This window comes from Macrobrachium rosenbergii, chromosome 44 (assembly GCF_040412425.1).
Source record: "Macrobrachium rosenbergii isolate ZJJX-2024 chromosome 44, ASM4041242v1, whole genome shotgun sequence".
Lineage (NCBI taxonomy): Eukaryota > Metazoa > Arthropoda > Malacostraca > Decapoda > Palaemonidae > Macrobrachium > Macrobrachium rosenbergii.
This window is the reverse complement of record NC_089784.1, coordinates 2,645,905-2,672,348: the sequence shown is the minus strand read 5'-3', so window position 1 is coordinate 2,672,348 and position 26,444 is coordinate 2,645,905. Positions and strand designations below refer to the sequence as shown.

At 34.6% G+C, this 26,444-nt stretch overlaps 2 long non-coding RNA genes across 3 annotated transcripts; one reads left to right on the top strand and one right to left on the bottom strand.

The window, feature by feature from the left end:
- Positions 1-7,646: 7,646 nt before the first annotated feature.
- On the bottom strand, positions 7,647-11,077 carry LOC136829260 (uncharacterized). Of its 2 annotated transcripts, none has more exons than XR_010850340.1 (3): positions 10,945-11,077; positions 9,870-9,963; positions 7,647-7,783 (listed from the first exon to the last, which is right to left on the bottom strand). It is a non-coding gene; the product is annotated as an uncharacterized lncRNA (long non-coding RNA). The 2 variants fall into 2 exon arrangements; XR_010850339.1 differs by having other exon boundaries at positions 9,874-9,963.
- Positions 11,078-23,398: 12,321 nt separating this feature from the next.
- Positions 23,399-26,243, top strand: LOC136829102 (uncharacterized). The gene is made up of 3 exons (XR_010850290.1): positions 23,399-23,530; positions 23,748-23,837; positions 25,917-26,243. It is a non-coding gene; the product is annotated as an uncharacterized lncRNA (long non-coding RNA).
- The last annotated feature ends 201 nt before the right edge of the window (positions 26,244-26,444 follow it).

Sequence of the window (26,444 nt, the reverse complement as noted above, 5' to 3'; positions counted from 1 at the left end):
TGCACCACACAGCAGCACTGATTTAAGCACAATTTTGGTAGACCTTAATTCTATATCTGAGAGGAATGTTATCGTCAAGGATCACCCCTGAAACCCTTCTCCATGTAGCCCAATAAGTCTAATCCTTCGGGCCAGCCCTAGGAGAGCTGTTAATCAGCTCAGTGGTCTGGTAAAACTGAGGTATACTTAACTTAACTTAGCCCAATCTGCCGCAATTCTTTGCCGCTCTGTCCTCGCTCTTTGTTCCTGACAGAACCCGAGCTGATGAAACTATTTGTTTGCTTTAATTCTTCGCCAGCTTGTGACCTTCCTTCCTTCCCTTCGCTCTTTACTGCTTAACATTACTTTTGTTTTTTGCTGCCATGACTTTAAGTTCTCCTCTTTCCAGGCACCCCTTGCCGAGCCCTGTACCTCGCTTGAAATCGTCCTGTTTCTGCTGTTAAAAGCAGGTCATCTGCAAACATCAGATCGCATAGCATGTATCCCCTCACATTTTCACTCGGCATATCTGTTACGACTGCAAAGAAGAATGGGTTTATATCTGATCGTGTAATTTAACCTAACTTCATATGTGTATATATATATATATATATATATATATATATATATATATATATATATATATATATATATATATATGAGTATATATATATGTATATATGTTTGTGCTGTGTTTATGTATGAATGTATGTATGTATCTTGCACACACTAACAGTACTAACTGCTAAGCTAATAGATCATATCATCAAATGGAATTCCATAAAGCTTCAGATTTACGATACAATCATCTTTTTCAAACCAGCTGAAGCATGCTTGGAAATATACACCACCCATTTTTATGAAAACTCCATTGAAAGACCGAGTTATAATAGAGCTCTGGGGAGATTATTTCCACCCTGTTCTAAACAAATTCACGTAGAACAACAGCGGCTTATTGGCTTGCAAGCTAACGCGGTTTAGCACCAGCGTTTCAATAAGATCTTGCCGTTAATCGGGTTATTCTCGCTTATGTGCGGTGGTTTCCGCGATAATTTTTACAGATTTGCAGTTAAAACCTTCCCTCAAATGTCATTTTTAGATTTTAACCACATTACGTTATTGTAATTTGTGATATTTTTTGGAAAATTCGTGCAGAAATTAATATTCATTTGATGCATCTGTTCAATTTTTTTACATGAAATTGCCACTATCCTTTTGTGATGTGAGTTTCATTCTATATTCATATGTCGTCTCTCCTCTCTAAAGTTAATTATCATAATGCATGATAAAATATTTCCTTTTATTTTCTTTCAATGCAAAGCTTTAGATTTTACATCTTACACAATAGTAGGCTAAGCAATTTTGTAATTGGAACTCATACTTTTATACACTGAAGGTTTCCCTTGATGTGTGAATCCTTGCCACAGTGTTGATGCACAGAAACTTTTTTAGTATACACATTAATTTAAACTTTGATTTCAACTGTTTCAAGCAAGTGTTTTTTCTGATTTTTTAATACTTGATACAGGTTCATGGTCACTAAAGTTGTGGTATTATTGTTGACCAGGTTATAAATAAACTTGGAGTATGAATATTGTAACTGTGTACCTTACGGATATTGAAAGCCAGTTAGTTGAGATTTGAAATCCTTTGGTGATGTGAAGTTTAATGTGGTGTGCGAAACGATTTTTCGATTGTTTTTGTTTTGTTTTGTTTTGTGAATCTTTTTTTGATTGAGCCACTAAACAGCTTGTGCTAGTCTTAGCTTAACTGCGCTGCACCAATTAGGGCGGAGCGATTCATGAATGTCTAACGCACAATTAACTGGTACTTTTTAATGCTTGATTCTTTGTAAAATACTTTCCCTTCGGTGATTACAATGCTCGGCAGTCGTGTAACGAAGAAACAGACGCTAGAATTGTTATTTGAAACGTTTGATTGCCCATTATTTTGTTCATGTTGATGGTCTGATCTGATATTGATTGCTATTATGTCACATTTTTCTCGAATGCGTTTGTATACCTTTGTTTATTGCTTAACGATTGTACGATTAATTTTAGAAACGGTTCATTGTTAGATGCTTTATTTATTTCTACAGTCTTGTCGCCTCCGCTCAGAGCAGTTATTTTTCAGCAGTTGATTATACTTGATTTTATTGAATTATCTCTTGTGAAATTTAATATCTTTGTATGAAAATCATACAATTTGTGAGTTCCCCTAGATTTACAGGTGTTAAGGGGTAATTTTTATATTTAACCTAAGCCCCTTATTTTCTCTATTCTTGTTATATTTTCTGTTATGAGAGTTCCTTTACCTTATGTCCGTTTACGTTTCTCATTGGACGCTTTGATTTGTTCATTTTTCTTTTCCCATTAGAGCCCTTGATTCCATTCCTTGTAGAATTGCCCCCGTGACATCGCTGTCATGTAGAATTTTCCAAAGTAACAATACTATGCATTAATGCTTTATTAAGGAAAAGAATCTCATTAGTTGTCCTTAAACTTGGTACCTCTCAAGGCCGCTGAACGTGAAGAAAACTTGACAGCAAGCTCGCTCCATTTTTGTTTGTTTGCTAATGGGCAATGTTTTATTTCTTGCAATTTGTTTGACGGCAATCTTTCTTAGAAGACTCATATTGTACGCGTTTGTTTCCAGCCATCGGTTGTGGGTCCATATTATATATTCTGTATGAATTTTACTCTTTTTCCGCGTCCCTTCCCTCGATGGTCAAGCGAGTCCAGGCGAGAGCTACTTATCGACCCTTTGTCTCTCATGGTAAGCTGTTCCTCACTTGTAGGAATTTTTTTTTTTTTTCCTGTTCCCATTAGGTGGGTTTTCTTGACACATTTGTCATTCATTCCTATTTATACTGGAGTCACATTGCGCATTGTACAGTCGAATATATTGATTATTACGCACATAACTTTGTTTGTTGATGATATTGATTACTCCATTTGGAATATCGTGTACAATCTGAATTCACGCACATTAAATTTTTATGGTGATATTATTACCATAAGTTTGTATGCCAAATAAACCTTGTAAGAATGTGTTACTCATTATAAATGTAGGCAGATTCAGACGTAGAGCCTCACGTACATAAATAAAACTTCTGTTTTCTGAGAATCAGTACTTGGCTTTGCAAGTTGGAAATTATGACCCACAAATGTCCCGTTTTTGACGCTACCACTAACGCTGGTGCCAACGCTTCCGGCACCACCCCAGCCTGAATGGAGCCTTTGCAGTCTGACTTCCACAGATCACCTTTCCAGCCTCCTTCACCGGGTGTTGATTACGGCCGTCATGCTTACTCAGAAAGGGTAATGCGAATGAAATGCTGCCAGTTAGGTCACGGGTGATTCAGGAAGTTGGGTAAAACTCGCTAGTATGCAAGGTAGTTGCTTGCCCAGGTAGTGGAACAGAAGTGCTTAGTTTCTAATTTCTTTTGTGGCTCGTGTGAGTCAGTTGGTGGCACCCCTGCCTTTCACCCGGAAGTCCCGGGTTTGATCCTGATGTGAGTTAGAAATTTATTTCTATTTCACACGTGATTACGCGTTGGTTATATCCATCGATACTGAAAATTTTGAGCATTATTTCGCCTGGGCATGACTATATATAAAAATCGAACCCCCTTAGATTGACATTAGGTCACCAATACACATTTTTTGGGGGGGGCGGGGTTGGGGGGGGCTGGAAGGTGTGGCAAGACATCCAAGGTCTGCAATATTTTAAATTTTTCTTTTTCTTTTCACATATTCCTACCTTTACCTTTAATTCATACAAATCTTATTACACCACCTGTATATTTACCTGTCTAACGGATTTTGACATGTACACGTGTACGCTACACACCGCACGTTTTCAGGATGATCAAGTGTCTGAATCTTTTTGTTTAACACCCCAGTGTAATTTCCGTTAGTGGAAGTCCCTTGTCTGTAATCCCAAGCTTTTTTTTTTTCTAGTTGCAGTTCATTGCCACAATGCGCTCGCAAATGTTAAGAGCGAACAACGTCCTTAAAAATTTCAATTAATACCTCGGGGGAGGAGAAACCCCCCGTCCCATGTCCCACAGAGGCGAACGATTCAGCCGAGAAGCGTGACAAAGAAACGATCAAATTTCCGTCCGCCAAGTAGTTTTGGGAACCCGGCCCTCTCCGGACAATCAGTATCAATTAGCCTTTTTTTTTTTTGTAAAGCTGTCGTTCCTTCCACTATATTCGTCCAATGACGCTATATATAATTTATAATTAAAATAATTACTTCATTAGCATCGCAGAGCTGCAAAATTCCTATCAAGTACGGAGATATTAAATCACCAGAGGTCATCTTCAGATTGTAGTAGTCGTGCCTCTTTCGGAGGTGAATAAGAATAAATGCAACCCTGTCGCGTCCCAGCAACGCGTCAGAAGTCATCCTTTGACTATCGCATGGAAATGAACCCCAGCTGTCACTCTCACCATATTCCACTCCTCTCATCATACCTGTGAAAATAACGTTCATTTTCAGCAGAGAAATGTCCCCTTTTTTTTAATTCCTTTAGTTTTTTCTTGTTTCAAGATAAATCGAATTATTTAATTACGTTGTCTTACCAAAAACAAAATCTTAAAGGTTCAAAGTAATAAAGTCATCAATATCAAAAGAGCAAGGTTAAAAATATTTGCACCCAGCCTTTAAAATCATCAGTAAGAAGTTCAGACAAGAGTGCGAACTAAACCCATTGGCAGTTTCATATTTGTTCGTTCTTTTGAAACTATGGAATCCTTACGATGGCTGATGGATACAGGAGCTTGTTTGTTTGTCAGCTAAAAAAAAAAACACGGAAGTCATAGTAAAGTCCCTATGTTCTTGTTTTAAATGACGTTTTCGCCACCAGTCATATGGCTTTCAGCATTATGAAGCTGAAAATTTTAATATGCTTCCAATACAATCTTAAGATATGATTGTTTAAATAATAAACTCGGGGAGACGAGTTCAATACATCGAATTGCTTTCATATATATATATATATATATATATATATATATATATATATATATATATATATATATATATATATATATATATATATATATATATATATATATATATATATATATAAATATATATATGCATATATAACAGGACCTCATTATTCAAACTGGATATATGGAGTATTTATATATATGATAAGGGATATATATATATATATATATATATATATATATATATATCTTTATCACATACACAATTATTCTGATAAATGCAGTAGTAACCGCGACGAAAGCCTATTCAGCGAAGTTTACTAGCCATCAAGACCTTGATCAGTGGTTTCAAACTGGATGGCATCTAATGGAGTATTTATTCAGAAATTCTCCAACGGTTACAAGCTTTCTTGTATATAAAAACGGTGTGATAAAAATTTCATATTATATATATACATATCTTATATTTATAATATATATAGGGACTGTTTGTATATATACTGTATATATATATATATATGTATAATTTTATATTATAATAGTAACAATGCTTGAAACCCCTTTCGTAGAAATGCAGAATTTTTAAGATCCCAACTCTCAGGTTTTGCTCACATATATACCTTTAATAATCTTCAGACAAGATGGACACGCCCGGAAGAAGGTAAGAGGCAGTGTCATCCTTGACAAGCAAAACTTTGTTGGCAAAATGAATATCATTCTAAATGACCCATCGAAATGACAAAATTGGTACCCCTGAACTTTATAATTAAACCCGAGGATAAAATCAACCGATGTCCAAGGACACTTAAAATAGGATGATAGATGAAAATACATACCAAAATCTTTTTTGTTACAGGATCGTCGTAGGGAGTCACTTATGGGCTACCTAAAATACGTAAAGAAGGATGCCCTTAAGACCTATTCTTTCCTCTGCGAATATCCCAACTATGGACTCGCTAAATTACTTGTTCCGCCACTGGAACCACTGACAAATAACTCCTATACACTAAAAAGCTGAGCGACTTTTAAAGACGAAAATATTAAGCAGGATTCTAATTTGGTCATGGCAAGCTTCGCTGTTGAATCCCTGTTCACAAACGTTCCTGTGGCAGAGACCATAGACATCATCCTAAACAATTTATTTCCCTTCGACGATTCCCCTTTTTAATCATATTAGTAAAAAGTATTTTATGCAACTTTTAGAGCTGGCCGTGATGGGTACAGCCTTCGTTTTTAGTGGTACTCTTTACAGACAGGTGGAGGGGATGGCGATGGGTATTCCCCCAGGCCCGACCTTCGCCAATATCTGAGGAGCAAATATTAGATAACTTCCCCCTTAGTTTCCACCCTTTATTTTATAAACGTTACGTTGGCGATACCTTCGTTCTCTTCAGACAAGACTATCATGCTGATCATATTTTAGAATACGTAAATTCCCAACACCCTAACATCAAATTCACTCTAGAAAAAGAGTCCCAACTCGCTTGCTTTCCTGGACCTCCGAATTACCAGGGATGAGATAGGCTTCCTTATTGGATAGGCTTCCTTACTGGCATTTTTAGAAAAGGCACTTTCACTGGTCTAGGTACCAATTTTTACAGTTCCTGTCTCTACAATTTCGAGACGAACTCCATATTTACTTTACTTCACAGGGAGCTTACGCTTACCACTAGTTGGGCCGTCTTTCATGATTAAACCACGTTCCTAAACAACTATTTTAAGAATTAACAGAGTTCCCCACTTGTAATATTCCATAGATCCCTCAATAAGTTAATCTATCTCAAGATGAATGATTAGCTTATAGTTCATCCGGTCCCCAAATTACACCCACATGCATTTCTAATGCCTCACTTACCCGATACATACAAGTCCAACGCTAAAGCCTGTGTTGTAGTAACCATCGACATTCACAGTAACTTTAGCAATTTATAGGCATAACCAATAACCGCTCTCGGGACAAATTACATCACTATTGAAAATCTGCTGCCTGCCTAACTTATTTTACAAACTGATTATAACCTTCACAAAGCAATTTGGACTCAGTTCAGCCCCGTAATATCCTTAAGACATTTTCTTGGCAGCATCTCAAGTCAAAGTGAATTTTCACTACCAACTATTATCGCTCGAGTCACCTTTACAAGTGTTCTCAGCCGAATGCGATCTCCAGATCATAAGGAATGATCTTAAACATTGATTATTCCTGTCATCAGAGGGGTCAAAACACAATTTGTTGAATAGTTTAAATCTGCATAGACTATTGCAAGTTAACACCAAGATGCGAGGTTATTAAACTAGAATCTCATTAAAAACCATTATCTCAGTTACTTCATTTCTCATATCAATTTCCCATCTTACTTATGTTAACCAACCAATCAGTAATACCATTCCCTTTATTTCACAGGACATTCTTCTGTCTTTCAAGGAGTATTACAAAGTCTACCATATCATATGACATTTTGGGGGTTAAAGAAATTTGACAAAGGTTTACACAGACATGTATTATGCTGGTCTTCAAAAACGTAAATACTATTGCATATCCAAAGTAGTCAGCTTATTAAAAAACTGAATAGTAGGTAGAACACAGCATCTACAAGTTCTAGTTAGGTGACCAAATTTCTGAGCACTTAATATTGAGGCATTTCAGCAATTACAAGTTGAGTTCTAGTTGTCAGGATAGAATTTGTCACTGGTCAGCAAGCGTTACAAGTCGAGTTCTAGTTGTCTGGGTAACCGAATTCAGAGCGCTTCGAATCCTCACAGGATATTCAGTCTTAACGGATAAGACTTGTTTTCCCACTAGTATCAGTGTCGATGTTATGGTCTGATGCAGCTACACCAAGAGCCTCTGCATAAGAAAAATAGTTGGTTTGGTTTTAGAATATACTAAGTTTCCATGGCATAACCTACCCTCTCAAAGTGAAAAAAGCTTGTCCAGTTAGTCCCAGCAGCTATTCTAAAGTTATAATAATTAATACTGTATCGTATGAGTAAACTTACCCATTAACAAACCCATGTATTATTGTAGTTACTTCAAATTGCCATTAACTTTCACATTAACAGTCCCATATATTGTTCCTTCAAACTCCCAAAAAGTTAACAGGATAGAGAGTGCCACCCTTAAAGATATATTTAATAGGGCACCAATCTTACACTGAAACAACCGCATCAACATCAGTGTTACATAACTATGAAAGGTGCCATGCAATGCAAACACTACTATCTGGCAACTTTCGTCCTTTAGTATCCAGTCTTATGGAAATTCAAACTGCACAACCCCACGGGGCGAAAAATTAAGTTGGGGAATTCAGAATAAGAAAGGGGTTCCCGAAGCAAGCTTTGGCGCTGGAGGGAAGGTGGATGAAGGTAGGGGTCAATGAAAATATGCAATGTAATCTGAACTGTTTATTTCCTAACATGAAAGCTTCGCTTGAAGAATAAGAGGGGGGGGGGGTGTTGAGCGCGTTGACGAAACGACGTTAACAAGACTGCCCAAAATCGAATTAAAATTTCCACTATTGACCAGCCTATTAAAATACATGAGAAATCCAAGACACCAGTGTCAAAAATTCTTTACAATCCCAAGACCTAGGCCTCTTAGAAAATCGTTAAGACCCACCTATTACCTGTCTAGTTCCTATTTAGTGGGAATGAAATTCTAAGTTATAAAAGAATGTCAGACAGATACCCTACCCAATTCTCAGCTGCACTAATACTGTACATTCAAACTTATATTTCATGACCAAGCAAAGGGCTCTAAGTACTGTAATGCCCTCTGCTATTAATAACTTCAAATGTCTCCCTGGGCCAAATGTCTCCCTAGGCCTGACTAACTTATTTTACCCCAGTCTATCCCCAGCATCCTTAAGAGATAGACTTTAGCTATTATTACCTTTATCCTAACCCCTGCATCTATATAAAATTAGCACGTTCTTCACCCTGTCCTATCTTATATTTCAAGTTCCAAATCTTAATTTCCCATTAAGTCCTAGCTACACTAAAACTATCAACCTTGTAGTCTAACCTAAATTAGAAGTTGGCTGGTTTGAAACTCCTGTTGTGCATGGTGACAAAGTCACCATGCTTTTTTTTTTTTAACTTCCTGTTGTGCATGGTGACCAAGTCACCATGCACAACAATCAAGTCCACCATTGCCTGGCAGATGGCAACGCCACCCCGGCAAAGGTGGACTTCGGAAGTGGGCAAAGAAAAACTTACTTTAAACCCCCAAAACTTACTTTAAACCCCCAAAACTTACTTTAAACCCCCAAAACTTACTTTAAACCCCCAAAACTTACTTTAAACCCCCAAAACTTACTTTAAACCCCCAAAACTTAAACTTCTGAAGCTGAAATAATTACTCAAGAGCTTTAAAAATTGTTACTATTCAAAAACTCCAAAATACCAAAGTAGAGACTTTAAACTTTACATTCTAAAATGCAAAACTAGCTGAAATCACAAGATCAAACCACGTAAGGCAAAAGTTTACATAAATTTAACCAAGTTTAAATCCACTAACCTAAAAAAAAATACATTTACTCTACAAACTTTCAAAAATTACCTACCACACATTAAAACTTCCACACACATTAAACAAACTTATGATGCAACAATATTATAAATATTATAAACTTATAATCAAGATTAAATACTTTAAAACAAAAAGTTCTGAAGCTGAAACAAATTTTAATTTCTTGAAATGTTCAAAGCTGGGAAAGATAAATTTTAACCTACGCATTTTAAGAAGAAAATAATAGACTTAAACTTTCATAATTCTCAAAACTGAGGTTTTGAATCTGAAAAAAATTAAACCAAATGCATTAAAACAAAGCCTAAACTTAAAACTGAAAACCTACGGGTTTTGATTCTGAAAAAACTAAAAATGTTCGGGCGGTTGCTCAAGTCACTCGAATAAAAACACGAAATACTTACTCACCAATTAATCCTGTTTAGTCATAAGGTATCGGTACATCCAAGACAATTCAAGAATTCACTGTGGCACGCTTATTTAACGACACATCCTGACCTGAAATAAGAAAATATATATTAAAGCCCAAGATTTTCTAGCAAGTGTTAAAAATCAAAGGCTGACTATTGGTTACAATGAGCTTGGCCATCTGATAAGTTTTAAAGTACTAAGACAAGGAGAAAGAAGCAAGGCTTTATAAATACTGATAAGCGTTATCACTTAAGCCTACAATAATTAAAGTTTAAGTGTTAATATACCCTATATTAGGAAGGTTATGGTATTCGAGTTAAGCCTCACTAATCCTCTTAAGAAACTTTAATCCTAGTGCATCGTAAGACTTGCTCTCATGCAGCTTAAAATTAAAACGCAAACATCCGTAGCACATCATAAAATTGCTAACATAAAACCAAAGTGCATAGAATTACCACTCAAAGCTATCTAGTTCAGGTAAGTCATAAATAGGCTTCGAAATTAAGTCAAATACCATGTTGATGGGCACTCTACAACATTATGTAACATACTAAACATTTTGAAGTTATTGTAGGAATTTACAAAAAAAAATACCAATACTTGACACAAAACCCGCAAACGGAAAACTTTCATATAACAACTATGTCATAGCTCAAGTACCACAATTTAAATATATGAGAAATAAACTCAAATCTAGCAACAGGACCCACTCGCCGACCCAACAAGCCTTGAAGCACGCCTTCACGCCTAAAATCTTGCAAGGTCTAACAAAACGACATATCTGAGAAACAGCTCAAACTTCTTCAGACCTCAGACGAATATTGTAAACCATATATGAAAGTGAAGCATATAGGCTATTTGGACCTAGAACAAATTTTAAGTCAGGCTAGAGAGCGTTTTACACTGTGCAGCAAGATGATACAACAGAATACCGCCTAAAGTGAAGACCATGCAAAAAGAACGCAAATTTTAAAAGAAATATTACCCTATTCCACAGGAGCTACGATACTAACGGAAAACAGTGAAACACAATCATAAAATATAACACACATTGTTTTAAAAACTTACAATGGAGCGTGAGAGAGGAAACCATCCCTATAGTGGACTGCACAAGAAACTGAAGTGAATCAAAATGAAATCAACGATCGTCCAACACAGAACAAACGAGATCCCGAACGCAAGTGAAAGAGAAATTCGAGTTAGTACCAACGAAACCTGTCTTACCAGGCCGGGGAGTCTAGAACACAGAAACAGGCTGTTCTTGAGGGTAACAGCCAACGACCGCTGCAACTGCCTGTTTGTGGGACGTCACTTTATCGCCCTTTCGCCGCCGGAGAAGTTTAAGGCGATGATCAGAAAATCGACAGAAATTATTAAATTATTATTATTATTATTATTATTATTATTATTATTATTGAGAGTTGCCGGGCACTCTTCCTTTTTAGCGAACTACCCCAATTATGTATCAATAGTTAACCATCTGAAAAAATATATTATTATTATTATTATTATTATTATTATTATTATTATTATTATTATTATGGAGTCTTGCCATTTACTCTTCCTCTTTAGCAAACTACCTGAATTATGTATCGGTGTTTGGTCTTTTATTATTATTATTATTATTATTATTATTATTATTATTATTATTATTATTATTCGGTGGTTCTACATAAAGGAGGACCGGATAGACCATACCAACATACCAACCACCAGTCTCCACAAATATTACCAGGCGTGCTTGCTTCAGAACCAGACGTGATGGTCGTCGGTATGGAACAAGATCATTCACTCCTGTCAAGCCGACCATGTTGCGTACACGCAATGAACTTCGTTGGAGTCATTCATATAAAAATAATTGCTTGCTCGATCGAGACAAAAATATTTTCCCTTGCGAAAAAAATGGCCAAATATAAAAAAATATAAGTTTTACATAAAGTAAATTGTTAAAGTATAATACAACCATTCTAAAAGAGCAACGCAAAAATGGTTTGAACGTCATTAGCAGTTTCCATGCTATATAATGCCCATTTACACACAAAAAACACACACAAAAAAGTGATGTATCAAGATAAATGGAATTATAAAAGCACATAAACTTTAAAAGGTGAACATACGCACTGATATTGATACTGGAAAAGTAAAACAGAAATGGGAGACATTTCTGAGAAACGTTAAACCTTCTCATGACGTCCTTCGTGTTCGTGCCAGAGAAACATGAACGCACATAAATGGATGTCTGTAGTGATTTCTCTTCCCCACAAATGTACAATTCTGTCGAGTAAATTCCTTGGAGTTGAGAAATGATTATTATGGTATAAAGAGACATTACTGGAAGGCCTAGTACAGTACACTCGAGCTCCTAACAAAATAGGGACAAAGGAATGTAACCAGATGCCTTTCCATTTCGGGGTATTGCCTGTAAGAGGCTTTGAGCTATATAAGATAGAAAAAGATATTGGAATATCGCGGTTAACATGTATGGCAGAATGGTGAAAAGGAATATATTTATAATAATCATAATAATGGAATGAAAAGGAAGTAATATTTATAATAATCATAATAATCGAGGGAATGGAATACTTGATATAGTATTGATACATTTTGAAATGCTTGGGAATACTTTTGATTAATGGCGAAGGGAAGAAATAATCCGATAGTGATATTGTGTTTATTGACAATTTTCGTATTAAACATTTTGAGATGCCTTGTTTTTACCTTCGGAATCGGGCCTGCTGTTGGTCTTCTATTTTGACCCTTCTTTTGCACTGTTAATTAATTAATTAAATTGATTAATTATATATATATATATATATATATATATATATATATATATATATATATATATATATATAAAATATATATATATATATATATATATATATATATATATATATATATATATATATAATATATATATAAAAACCATTGGAAAGGTGGAAAACTAAAAACTATCTAACTGGGTACAAAATCAAATAAAATCTAAATACTCACAAAAGAAAATTTTCCCAAAATTACGAGCAGATCATCAACAGCTTCAAAATTCATTTCCGTTACCATATTCCCACTAAGAATGCCCTACAAGCATTCGGGCTCAAAATGCCAGTAACGAACCCAGCAACCGGTAAGAGCTGCTGACATTATACTTCCTTACAATTTCTTGAACAAGCTAACTATCTAGGCTAAACTATCTAGACTAACTATCTGGTTTACAAAGATCAAGACAAATATTTGGATGCTGATTATCAACATGTTTAGTAAGAGCAGGTCTGATACTAAAACTGATAACTCTGATGAGTTTTTCCACTTTATACCGCGTTTAAAATCTGCTTGAAACCATCCCTAGTACACTCTGTAGCAGTGTGTTACTCCAACAGCAGTTTTTTCCTAGTTTGACCAGAATATTTAGTCACATCAGACATAAAGTAACCCTGTAAATACAGCCAATGTTTTGTCCAAAGGAGTGACGAGCGATGAAATTTCGACTCTTCTTGGATTCTTCAAATTGTAATCCTAAATGTTTTCAGCATTTTTTTGTACAACCATAAAAACTTATGTTTTTGAAAGTGTTGAAGCATTTTCATTCCTAAAAGTTTATAGTCCTATTAAGATTAAAAGAAAGACGATTTTAGATCTCTGCAATGAGATGTCAGTTAAAAATTGGGATATTTTTACTTGTCGCATGCAGCTTAAACTTTGCAAATTTCGCAACTGAAATCGAGACAGCAAATCGTTAAAATCTTTAAAAACTTGCGTGAAAATAACTAGGTGTTTTACAATCGTATCGTGATCCAAAAAAAAAAATGCAGATAAGCACAAACGTTGGCAAGTTTCCTGTAAATATCAGTGAGAATCCACAAGGAACGCCCGGAATGTCTTCAGTGAAACCTAGTTGCTAAAAGAGCAATGTGCACCTCTCTACAATTTCATTAAAAATGTCTCTTCAAAGTAGATAGTTAACTTCTAAAAATTGTAAGCGTATACTGTCAATTTTTACCAACTATATGTTTGACACTTGGCAATTTGAGTGTCCGAGTGTTTGTACACTGTTCCTAACAGTTATGTGCTAACAGCAATAAGGCCAATATTTTCTTACATTGATGTCCTTTTTATTTACCTTAATTTTTGTTTTATTACGTTTCCTTTTGTGAGCCTCGACTTTTTATTTTATTCTCTACCTTGAAGATGGGAACGTAACACACGAAATTTCTAGATACATACTGTAGTCTTTAACTTTACCCATTTCCACTTGCTCTCTACTTATGTATTTATCACGGGCAGTTTCTCGAGTGATTTCATATATATATATATATATATATATATATATATATATATATATATATATATATATATATATATATATATATATATATATATATATATGTAAATATATTTACGTCATAAATTTGAAAGAGCTTTTGTCATCAGTCACATTCTTAGATACCTGTGCCAGTGTGAGCATGTGCGCTTGTGGGTGGTTGTGCGTGTGTGTATGTGTGTGTGTGAGTGTGTGTGTGTGTGTGTGTGTGTTGTAAGAGAGAGAGAGAGAGATGGGATCACTGTGATGTTGGTGAATATCCTTTCACATTAAACAGAAGTAGAAACGTGTTCCAGCGCTGATGACTAGAATTATGCGTTACTTCTACTCTAAAGATCTCGGCATTCTTGAGGGGTCCCTGAGAGACTGCTCAACAAAAAAAAAAAAAAAAAAAAAGCCTTGTCTCTGAGGGCTCTGTCTAGGAACTCTCCACACGTATCTAATTAGAGTGGAATCCTCTTCTCTCTCTCTCTCTCTCTCTCTCTCTCTCTCTCTCTCTCTCTCTCTCTCTCTCTCTCTCTCTCTCTCTCTCTCTCTCCTCTGTTAAACAACAGAATGGAACACAGAGAAGACGATGGTGGTGGACAAGTGAAAGGTGGTCAAGAAATTCAATCAGGAAGGAATGGAGAAGAATAAATAACGAATGAAAGGGAAAAGGAGAGAGAAGTTAAGGAAATGTATGAGAAAGAAAGGGAGAAACATATACTGTCAGAGAATAAACAAAGAGGATAGGATTGGAGAAAGGACAGTTAAAGAATTGAATAAAGAATAAAAAAAGAATTCAGCAAGTAAATAAATGAGCAAACGAAATATTAATAGAGAAGTGTATTTATGAACTAACTGTTCATTAAATATTATCCAAATTTCCACCTTGATTTATCTATAATTATTCAAATTAAATTAAAGATATATCGACTCTTCTGCCATATTTATTTCAAGTAGAGTTTTTCCATTCATTTATCTTAATTCATATAACTCACAATTATATAAATTATACTTAGTTCCCAATTACTTATCTTCGAATATAAAAAACAAATAAATTCTATATTTTAATAAAAAAAACTTTTGTTTAATCAACAAGGTACTGAGTAAATATAATTCCCAAATCACTTTGATTCACCTCTTATCTTTAACGTAAATTGAAAGAACCATCGATTCTATTGTTACATTTATTCAAGATGAAAAGTTTTTCAAATAATTGATGGTAATGAGTGTTTTAATACAGACTAATAACAGCAGCACTTTCTTATGTGAAGAGGTAGAACTTATGGAAATTACATAGTGGTACGTGAGGGGGGGAAAAGAATGCAACCATTATTCATTTCAAACTCGACATGAACACGGATGGTGACGTAAGGAATTCATAATCATATGGTAATAAGAAATTCATGAATTTGTGTGTGTGTATATATATATATATATATATATATATATATATATATATATATATATATATATATATATATATGTTCCATATATCTCTGAAATGATTAAGCAATTTCAACCAGACTTGTGTATAAATACGAATTACTATCTGAAAAGAATACTATGGATGTAAGACCAGATATTATATATATATATATATATATACTATCTATAAAAGATATATATGGGTGTAATACATATATGTATATATATATATATATATATATATATATATATATATATATATATATATATATATATATATATATAATATTCACCAAATTCATTTGATTCTTTAAGAAATTGTTCCAGCCTGCCAAACGAATCTTGTAATTGAAACTAATTAACATACTCTCCTGTGAAGGAAATTTTCAGAGTAACAACATCATTAGATCTACGGAGAAAACTCTGCAATTAATGGGTCACTTTCGTCTGCACGCCCTGTTGCTTACCTAAATCATAAAGACATCCTGGTTCCAAACTTCTTACATTCCCCCTCCTCTACAATTTTCGTGTTATGTACAATTTGCCTAACTTGTCTTCTTCCATTTTTTTTATGTACACTGTATTTATTTGCTTCCCTTTGCGCATTTCATAACGAAAGCTGTGCAAATTCCCGCTTCCCTGTTTAAATCCATACTGTCAGTCACCTATCAGTACTTCCGTTGTTTTATATTTGGTTAATCAAAACCGTTCCATGTCCCTTTCTGATAAGCTAGGTAATGTTAATCCTTTGTGCTTTCAAATCCGAAATTCTCGATAATGATTTCGTCTTATTAGTTTGATGAATAAAATTGTATATGGAAAAGCTTATCTTAATATGAATTATTCCCCAAAATAATTTATATTACCTTGTTACCTAACATTTATATTAAATTAATCATAAAAATTATCATATTTTTCGTTCGCTATTTAATTCAGTATATATCTGCCGATCTATATCATGTTCTTCCTTTTCAAATAAAAGGATTTTGTACTTAGTTGTCACGCAATATTATTCACCCGTGAGATGGCGTTCGAAGTAGTTTTAAAATTTACATAGCATTGATAACTCATATTTTCCTTTTCATAACACCCGTACGTTCCTTACCATAGTGTTCCCTTAATCAATCTATTTCCTGAAAGTGTGATATTCAAATGGTTCCTTTTCTATTTTGTTAAGTTTAAAAAGCTCAAAAATGTCTTCCATTGCAGCCATTTGTGGGAATCATGATATTCCAACATCACCACCATCCAATTTCTTACTTCTTCCTCAGATATATCTTTAGTTTTTCTGTTTTCCATAAATACTTCAAAAACTTCTTCTTTCTACTCGACATTTTAAATTGAGGTTGACATTCAGGCATCTCTCATGGGAATCATGACATTCCAACATCACCACCATTTAATTTCTTACTTCTTCCTTAGATATGTCTTCAGTTTTTCTATTTTCCATAAATACTTCAAAAACTTCTTCTTTCTACTCGACATTTCAAATTGTACTGAAGCTTAAGTCCAATACAGACCATTTTCCCTATCTTGGTGCGTCCCTATGTCCATAGTCCGTCAGGGACGCGATTCGGGCCCTTCCAGTAACGTCTCTTTAAGCCATGATAATAATTTCTCAGCTGGAAAGGATTCCCTTGACAGAATCGCAGATATATGGACAAGAAAATCATTACCGACTTTCATTCATGTGTATTCGTGTCCCGTATAGACGCAGATGATGAGAATCGTTGAATGGTGTGAAATAAATGCATGGATTCACGAACGCGAGTTCTACCAAATACGGTAAGAACAAAATCATTTTAAAGGAATTATTGCTATGAGGTTTTTGTTTTTTCAAATGTTTTGTTGAAGTTATTCAGAACTGGAAAATATTCATAGAGAAAAGTCTAAACAGTGATAGACATGGTAACCCACACCGTGAAACACATACATTGTAATAACCACAATGCTTCTTAACTTACACATACATTATAATAACCACAGTGCTTCTTAACTTAAATGTTGCTTCATACTTCACGCTTTTTGCATGCCTAAAGACCAAATGGGAGAATATGAAGGTATTGCGACGTCCGTAACAGGATTCGAACCCGCATTCGCAGTATCAGAACGAGGTGGGCTTTCCCACCTGACCACGATGAAGGGGGTTGTTGTTATTACAAATGCAAATTCATTGTAAGAAGTGAAAAGATTCAACACACACATACATACATACATACATACATATATATATATATATATATATATATATATATATATATATATATATATATATATATATATACATATATATATTTATATATATATATATATATATATATATATATATATATATATATATATATATATATTTATATATATATATATATATATATATATATATATATATATATATATATAATACATATTATATATATATATAGAAATCAATATATATATATATATGTTACATATAATGAAACTGGAGGCAAAGAAATCAAATGCTTAATATGTTGAAGGAGGGAGGCAAACAAACATACACACACACACACACACACACACACACACGCACACACACAGAAGACCCCATTCAAACTTGAACTGTTACGAAGTAAGTAGCAGAGTTATTAATACACAGGCACGCAGCCCAAATTTCAAAGGACGTTCTTGAATAGCTCACCTCGTCTATGGCCCACGTGTTAGTCTTCTTGTTTTAAAAATAAATTTCCAGTCTTGGGCACGATCCCAAAATATTTATAACTTTACATTCCTAAAATGTGATGGGGGGGATTGCTAATGTTTTATATTATATTCTAATAATTTCAACTTTATGAAACTGGTCCTTAGGCTGTGTGAAAGTAGTAGGGGCGGTACTTAACGAACGTAAGAAAAGAAAAAAACATACTATTCCTCAAGAAGTCGTTTCTAAGTAATTATGTACACACACACACGCACACACATATACTATATATATGTATATATATATATATATATATATATATATATATATATATATATATATATATATATATATATATATATATAATTGTGTATGTTTATGCGTGTTTACATATGATACCGTCTGATAAAATACATCTATTTCAGACAATAAAATGTGCAACATTGTGGGAAAGCATACGTATTGGCTCGACCCCGTTACCGCGAAGTCGTGTCCGGTCGAGCAACTTTGAATGGAATGTTTGAAAAGAAAGCCCGTGAAACTTAAAGATACCAAGTATTCAGTGGAGCTGAAACAATTCTTTTCTTTTCTGTTTATCCCCACTAACAATCATAATATTGAAGATGCGTTTCTTCTGTACGTGTCCACTTTACTGCTGAAATTGAGATGAAAATTTTAGTGGTTTCATATTTTATTCTCCTCCTAAATTCGAACTTCAAATACTCGGGGCATTTCAGAGATGGTTTGTCGAAAATTAGAAACTCAATACAACATTAATTGGGAAGTGAGTGTCTCAAATTGCTTCAAATAAACAAGAGAAATAAAGCCTGGCTATCGCAAGCTACTTAAAGGATTGCTTTTTTGAAGAGACTGTTGGCAAACCTCTGTCTGTTAAAGGTTCAGTTATTATGAATATTATAATAATAATGAAAAGGTAAACGAATTGTTTAAAAAAAAGCTACGGCATATTTCGCAAAAGAATTGAATATTTTTTCCTCGCCCCCCGTAAGCAGATGAACAGGAAAGTATTAAGCACATTGTGGCTTTTATACAAGCATTTCTGAAATGGACCCTGGTTTTTTTCATCTATTTATAGAATCAGAATATTACTGTTGCCTGTCTCGGCTAATATTGCATAATTCTGACCTCGTGCGTTCGAAAGCAGACTATGCGGTAACTTATATTATGTTTCGGAATATTTTGAGTTAGTGTAATAAAATATTACTCTTGATAAAAGATACATTTTTATTAAGGATTCGGGACCTCCAGACCAAAGCTGGAGGAGAAAAAATAATGATGTAATGGTAATACAAGGAACTAATTGAGCATCTGAAAATTTCGTTATTTTTCATATGCAAAAAAATGTTAACATTCAGCAAAAGATCCGAATATTCATATCTTGAAACAAGTTAGCAAATGTTAGTTGCAAACATTGTTTATTATACTTACCACCAAATATTTTCTTTGTCTTTATTATTAGTTATTCCAGTTAGGTGAACCCTGACAGCTTTTGGTGAATGATTGGTAATACATCTAGGACCTTGGACCCCTCCAGAATCTGTTCATCGTGACTTTTTGTTCAACTAAACGCCCCCATTTAAAATTATAGGTGTCATTATTGGATAGAAAAAATAATTGAAATTCAAAAACAAATTCAGCTAACTTTGCCCATTTGAAAATATATATATATATATATATATATATATATATATATATATATATATATATATATATATATATATATATACATATATAGATGTGTGTGTGTGTTTGTGCCTTTCACTTTTCAATGTCACACTTAGAAGTAATTGTTTGCCTACCAAGCACCCTAATCATACGTTACGTTTCCTTTTTTAGTTGACTTTCTCTTAAACATCTCCCCAAAAAATATTAACAATAATCTATCTCCCGGAAGAAGCACAATTATCACCAGGTCAATGGCCCAAAAGCTATCCATCTATTTTTAGACACATTTTGTCCTATATTCCTATTTTGGATAGCATTCTATTAACTGTATAATAATAATAATAATAATAATAATAATAATAATAATAATAATAATAATAATAATAATAAAGCAACTCCATTTCCAGCATAGGAATGGGCGTCGCAAGATAAATGACCCATTAGCCATTCATCAATTTTCAGCCCTATTTTCTCTCTATTTTTTCCCCCCCTACTAACTAGATACATCACAGCTATTGAATTTCGTACATATAATGGCTTTTATATTTCCTTTTAGCACGGATTCATTCCCCGCCATTCAGTTACATGACGGAATGATTGTTCAATAGCCCGAATGATTTGTTTCAGAGTCATAAATGATCGTTATGACTGGTACGCGGCAATAAAAAAGCACACGCGACCTATCCATGGACCCCCTCTATCAGCGAACCGTGAATGATGCATTAGTAGTTATTCGCGGAAGGTTAGCGTGGCAGAAATGGCCAGTCCGTTTCTCCGTTGCTTGCAATTGTCGTATTTCCTTTGTCTCCGCGTCTGAATCAGGCTCATTGGCGGTTACTAAAAAGGGATATCTGTATAGGAAATTGTTGTGGCTGATACTTTTAGTGGGTTTTCAATCTTTGGTGCGTTCAGTTTCTTCCGTTACCTTTTTTTTTTATCAAATACAGAAAATACCTATCACTATTACCATTATATTGTAAAAGATCAAAAGTAACCCTTTTTAATTTCCTTGCTGTCTATGGTTCCAAAAGACTTTTTCTACGTCATAACCGTTGTTTTAAGAACAATATATGTACTGTAGGTAACCTCGTTTACTCTCTTTCATTTAACTCTGCCTGATTCTTGCCATTTATAGTCATCAGCATTTTGAAATGAATACGAACACCAAAAATACATTGTTTTCAGAAAGAACGCTCCGTCCACAACAATTTTCGCTTTGAGCTATTCGCAGATTATATATTCTCCTAAAAAATTCTGCACAGAACTCTTTTATTTTCTGAAAGTACCCTGAAATAAGCATTGTTAAACTTTCATTTGCTTATAAAAATTGTATAATTTTTCTTAAAAAAGCTATTCTGTATTACAAATATTCTTCGTAACCTGCCTCTCTCTCTCTCTCTCTCCAGTTTCCAGTTCCTCGTTGGAACATATTTCGGCTTTTCTCCAGTCGGTCAATGAAGCATTGAATTTATTTCTGGTGATAGAAATTCATTTCTCGGTATAATGTGGTTCGGATTCCACAATAAGCTGTAGGTCCCGTTGCTAAGTAACCAATTGGTTCTTAGCCACGTAAAATAAGTCTAATCATTCGGGCCTGCTGTTAATCAGCTCAGTGGTCTGGTTAAACTAGAATATACTTAACATTTTTCCTCAGTTCCCTCTCAACTGGACATTCCAAATTCCAGCCAACTACACAAGTCGTATCTGGTGATCCATAAGGAGTAGTTCTCGATTCTATTGTCATTGACATAAGGATTATAAATACTGATTCTAAATTACAAAGCTCATATCCACTGTATTCATTGACCATTTTAACATATCTACAATATCCGATTTTATTGAAAACTGGAGCTGAGAACAGTTTCGAATTGACCTGGATATCGTAATTTAGCCTGGGGCAATACCATTTTAACATATCTACAATATCCGATTTTATTGAAAACGAGCTGAGAACAGTTTCGAATTGACCTAGATACCGTAATTTAGCCTGGGGCAATTAGGAAACCTTTAATGATCAAATCTTGGAAACTCCTAATATATTAACGGAAAAGCGAATATATATATAAAAAAAAAACCTAGTCTCTTCGGGGCAATCGAATTTTCTGTACAGCATATAATGCTGTATGAAACTTTCAGCTGAGGCCCATGAAACTCAGCCACGTCCGGTGGTGGCCTGTGTTGTTGGTACCTAAAGCGGTGGCAGAAGTACGAGTATGGCTAACTTTAACCTTAAATAAAAATAAAAACTACTGAGGCTAGAGGGTTGCAATTTGGTATGTTTGATGATTGGAGGGTGGATGATCAACATACCAATTTGCAGCCCTCTAGCCTCAGTAGTTTTTAAAGATCTGAGGGCGGACAGAAAAAGCGCTGACGGACAGACAAAGCCGTCACAAAACCGTTTCCTTTTACAGAAAACTAAAACCACTTATCCGATAACTTAGAATGTCAGATCCACCAAACCGATATTCTAACCACAATGGTTTTTCAGTTGGGAAACAAAGGGTCACTGCCGTGATGACCCATTTTATCATTACCACGAATAATATCCATCGTAGCGTAACAGAATAACTGCTTTTCCGAGTTTTATCATCTTAACAATGCACGAGTTCACAGAAATTAGATTTAGAAATTTCAAGTCATAATAACGTTTTTACTTCAACAAAATCGTGTGCCTGCGGCTGTGACGTGTCTCAAGCCTATTACTCTTTAACCAGAAAGCATGATGTATATATTCAATATAGTTCTGGAAGTGGTGCCGAGTGCTTTCATCCCCCTCAGGGCAACGAAGCAACTGTCAAATGCAGATGAACAGTCCACGAAGAACCTTTAATTAGTCATAGTAAATTTAATGATAAAAATTACCTTGCATTCATTGGTGTGAGTTTTAATAAGCTCACCGTTGGATCACCTTAACAAAAGTGTTTTAAACTATTTTTGTCTGTGACCATGCCATTGTGACGCCATGTTGCGTTAACTAATAATAACGATAATAATATCCTATGTTTCAGTTCCGGGCCGTAAACGGTGAATGATAAGATGAACACAATACAGTATGCAAAATTAAGCACGCTTGTAAAAAGTAATATGCATGAACTCTTATGTTCAAGCACTGCTGAAAACATCAGCAATAATAATAATAATAATAATAATAATAATAATAATAATAATAATAATAATAATAATAATAATAATTTTTTTTTTTTTTCAGATGGACTAACTACTTCTGATACATAATTGGGGTAGTTCGCTAAAAATGAAGAGTGCCCGGCAACTCTTAATAATAATAATAATAATAATAATAATATAATAATAATAATAATAATAATAATTTATGCTGATTAAACTTCTTCGGTGACGAAAGGGCGATAAAGTGACGTCTGGCAAGCAGGCAGCTGCAGCGGTCGTTGGCTGTCATCCTTAACAGCTTGTTTCTGTGTACAGTAGTAGAGTCCCCGGCCTGGTAAGACAGGTTTCGTCGATACTAACTCGAGTTCTTCGTTCATTTGCGGTTGGGATCTTGGCTGATGCAGTAAGGACAAATAGTTGTTCGTATTTTTGGCGTGAGGCTGTTCATCAAGGTATGTTGGGTTGGTGAGTGGATTGCGTTGGCAGTTTAGCGTGTTATATTTCTAAAGTGTTTAGATTGTGGTACTTTGAGCGATGTTGTGTTGGTGTCATATTGAGGTTCTCCGTTTGCGGGTTTGGTATCTTAAAATAGTGGTGTTGTCGATTTTTTGTTGAGTCCTGCAATAAATGTTCGAACATTTTGGGCTTTAATATATATTCTTATTTCAGGTCAAGGTGTGTTGTTGAATAAGCGTGCCACAATGAGTTACTGAATTGTCTTGGATGTACCGATACCTTATGACTAAACAGGATTAATGCGTGAGTATTTGGTTTATTTAAGTGACTGAGCAACCCCCCGAAGATTTTTTAGTTTAGTTTTTTTAAGAAACATAACTCGTAAGAGTTCATTTTAAGTTTAGGATTTGTTCTAATGCATTTGGTTTATTTTTTTCCAGATTCAAATTAAGTTTAGGATTTGTTCTAATGCATTTGGTTTATTTTTTCCAGATTCAAAACCTTAGTTTTTGAGAATTTAGAAAATTTTGACTTTTCTTTAAAATTAAGGTTAAAATAACTTTTTCCAGTTTTGAACATTTTTAAGCAATTTCAGGGTTTGTTTCAGATTCAGAACTTTTAGTTTTAAAGTACTTAATTTTTCTTTTATTAGTTTAGTTATATTTTAGCATAAGTTTTAATGTGACGAAGGTAATTATTTTAATTTTGCAGAGTAAATCTAGTTTCATTTTTAGATTAATGGATTGATTTGTTTTGCCTTATTTGGTTTGATCTTTTAATTTCGGGTAGTTTGTTTAGAGTTGTAAAGTTTAGTAAAGTCTATATTTTGGAATTTTAGTTTTTGAACAGTAACTATTTTTAAAGCTCTTGAGTAATTATTTCAGCCTTTTGCATTTAAAAGTTTTGCATTTAAAAGTTTTGCATTTAAAAGTTTTGCATTTAAAAGTTTTGCATTTAAAAGTTTTGCATTTAAAAGTTTTGCATTTAAAAGTTTTGCATTTAAAAGTTTTGCATTTAAAAGTTTTGCTTGCCCACTTCCCAAGTCCACCTTTGCCGGGGTGGCGGTGCCTCCTGCCAGGCAAAGGTGGACTTGCTTGTTGTGCATGGTGACTTGGTCACCATGCACAATGGGAAGTTCAAAAACAAGCATGGTGACTTTGTCACCATGCACAATCTTTCAAACCAACCAACTTCTTAGATTAGAATTACAAGATCGATAGGTTTTGTTTAGCTAGGACTGTGAGGTTAGATATAGAACTTGAAATATTGGATAGGATGGATTAGGGTAAAGAAAATGCTAATTTTATATAGATGATGGGGTTAGGATAAAGGTAATAAACGCAAGTCTCTCTTAAGGATGCTGGGAATAGACTGGGGTATAAAATGCGATGGTCAGACTAGGGAGACATTTGACAGTGCAAGTTATTAATAGTAGAGGGTATTACAGTGCTTGAGCACTTAGTTTGGGCATGTTTGTATTAAGTGCAGCTGAGAACTGGATAGGATTTGGTCATGAGATATAAGTTTGTATTAAGTGCAGCTGAGAATTAATCTTGACATACTTTTATAACTTGGTATTCGTTCCCACTAGTAAATAGGAACTATACAGGTAGTAGGTTGATCTTTACAATGTTCTAAGGGGCCTAGGTCTTGGGGGTTTTAAGGATTTTTTTTTACTAATGTCGTGGAGTTGTCGGGTATTCTAATAGGCTGGTTAATAGCGGAAATTGTAATTCAAATTTGGGTATTCTTGTTAACGTCGTTCAGTCAACGCGCTCAACACCCCCACCCTCCCCCCTCTAATTCAAGCGAAGCTTTCATGTTAGGAAATTATAGTCCAGATTGAATTTCATATTTGCATTGAACCCCACCTTCATCCATCTTTCCTCCAGCACCAAACCTTGCTTTGGGAACCCCGTCCTTATTCTGAATTCCCCATCTTCAATTTTTCGCCCCTTGGTGTTGTGCAGTTTTAATTTCCTTTAGACTCCATACTAAAGGACGAAAACTGCCAGATAGTAGTTTGCATTGCATGACACCTTTCATAGTTACGTAGCATTAAGTTAGGTGCTGTTTCAGTGTAAGATTGGTTCCCTATGATATGGATGGTGCACTCTATCCTGTTAACTTTTTGGGAGTTTGAAGGAGCAATACTAGTAATATATGGGATTGTTAATGTGAAAGTTGATGGGTTTCAATTAACAGTAATACTAATACATGGGATTATTAATGGGAAAGTTTACTCATACGGTAGTATTATTATAAGCTTAGAATAGCTGCTGGGACTGACTGAACAGGCTATTTCTTTTAAGAGGGTAGGTTGTGTCATGGAAACTTTCATTGTACCATATTCTAAAACCAAACTACTATTCTTATGCACAGGCTCTTGGTGTAGCTGCAACAGACCATAACATCGACACAGATCCTAATGGAAAGCAACGCTTATTCGTTAAGACTGAATATCATGTGAGGATTCGAAGCGCTCTGAATTCGACTTGTAGATGCTATTCATGTCCAGTGACTGTTCGAAGCGCACTAAATTCGGTTACCCTGACAACTAGAACTCGACTTTTAAGAAGGATTCGAAATGCTTAATATTTGGTTACCCAGATAACTAGAACTTGTAGATGCTGTGTTCTAACTACTTTGGGTATGTCATTATGCTGGATATGTAATATGATGCTGGTCTTCATACATGTAAATACTAAGTCTGTTCATTTTTTTAACCTCAATGTAATGTGTTGGGTAGACTTTAATACCCCTTGAAAGACAAAGAATGTCCGTGAAATCAAAGGAATGGTAGTTACCGATTGGTTGGTTAACAGAAGTAAGAATGGGAAATTGATACGAGAAATGAAGTAACTGAATTAATGGTTTTAGTTCTCGGATTCTGTTTAATGGTTAACAGAA